Below are 1,928 nucleotides of genomic sequence, written 5' to 3'. Positions count from 1 at the left end.
CACAGATTGCTAGCTCCTCCCCTCTGGGGGAACAGATCAATATCAGATTGCTACTCCCTAGCAGATTGATATCAGAGTGCTAGCTCCTCCCCTATGAAGGCGCAGATTGCTAACAGATTGTTGACTCCTCCCCTTTGTAGGAGCAGATCAATAACATATTGCTGACTCCCTGCAAGATCCTTAACCAATTGCTGACTCCTCCCCTCTGGAGGAGCAGATCAATAACAGCGGGACAGCTTTACTTCGATTGGTCCTGTCTACTTACTCTCTTCTTCTGCCTCAGCTCTGTTCTTTCTGTTACCTCTCTCAAGACCCCAAGGTGCATCTTCAGGAGCAGGGCAGCTTTACTTCCATTGGTCTTCAGTCTTGTCTACTTGCTCTCTTCTTCTGAGTCAGCTCTGTCCTTGCTGTTACCTCTCTCAAGTCCCCGAGGTGCATCTTCAGGAGCGGGACAGCTTTACTTTGATTGGTCCTCAGTCTTGTCTAGTTCATCTCTTCTTCTGTCTCAGCTAAGGATGTGCAGAGGGACGCCATACGTTGCATTCGGGATTCGTATTCGTTGGGGGGGCAGATACATTGCATTCGGCAAGGGGGGCCCCCGGTACGTACATGTGTTATTTCATATTCGTTCCCCAGCTAAAATTGAATTAAGTACAACCCCCCACCCTCCTGACCCCCCCCCCCCGACCGTTGGCCCCTGTAACATAGTGAGGGCAAAGGCTATCGGCACCATTTTGAATACTGGCATGCGATGGCCTGAGTGCAGGAGGTCGCTCACGGACCCCCGCTGGACTCCCATGGACTTTTGGCCAGCTTGGGGGGGCCTCCTGACCCCCACAAGACTTGCCAAAAGTCCAGCGGGGGTCCAGCGGGGGTCCGGGAGCGATCTCCTATGCTCGTGACGTTGGGGGACAGGAACCAAAATGGCGCCGGCGCTACCTTTGCCCTGTCATATGACAGGGCAAAGGTAGCGCTGGCGCCATTTCTATCAACGCACCCGTAGCCCGAGAGTGGAAGATCACACCGGGACCCTCCCACTGGACCCCAGGTAATTTAAGACATTTTGGGGGGGTTCGGGAGGGTGGGGGATTTATTTTAAAGGGTCGGGGTGGGTTTTAGGGTTGTTTTAGTGTGCCGGTTTTCCCACCCTCCCCCGATTTACGATTTACACGATATTTAAAAAAACAAAACCGCGACGATCCGATTCCCTCCCCCCCCCAGCCAAAATCGATCGTTAAGACGATCAATCACACGACGATCCGATTTCCTCCCCCCCCATCCAAAATCGATCGTTAAGACGATCAATCACACGATTCACATCTCTACAAAATACTGGATAGCCCCCTTCTGATTGCTGGGCTTTTCTTTGCTTCTTAATTTGTTGAAATGATAAAAGCTGGTAAGGAGTAGATATGTCTCAATTTAAGAATTGCTGCATATGATTAAGGATTTAATTTTATTTATTAGGTTGTTTTTTTTTTTTTTTAAATCTATAGTATTTTAAATTGTTAAATAGTTGATTAATGCTAGTGAATGACTAGTAGCAGGACTAAAATTAATCAATCAATATAAATCAGGGTTAATTCAATGTTATTTTAAGTGACTATTTTGAAGGCTTTCCTCCTAGAGGGAGGATAATTTATATAGCAAAAATGAGATAGGGGTGGATTGCAGGGTAGGAATCAAACTAGTGACTAGTTGCCCAGGAACCAGTCCTCTCACCTTCTTAGATAGTAAGTAATCTTTGCAAACTCACAATTCAAACACTGAGCATATCATTTCCACACAGGTTATAAAATAAGGTAGCACCTTTTCGTGCACCCATATACATACACACATATGGTCACACGTGAGCAGTTTTGAAAGTTATCCCATGAGGATAACTTTCAACATGTGCACGCACCCATATAAGGATGAGCAGATATCTA

The sequence above is a fragment of the Rhinatrema bivittatum genome, chromosome 16 (genome assembly GCF_901001135.1).
Source record: "Rhinatrema bivittatum chromosome 16, aRhiBiv1.1, whole genome shotgun sequence".
Classification (NCBI taxonomy): Eukaryota; Metazoa; Chordata; class Amphibia; order Gymnophiona; family Rhinatrematidae; genus Rhinatrema; species Rhinatrema bivittatum.
The sequence above is the reverse complement of the archived record's forward strand: the minus strand, read 5'-3'. Positions refer to the sequence as shown.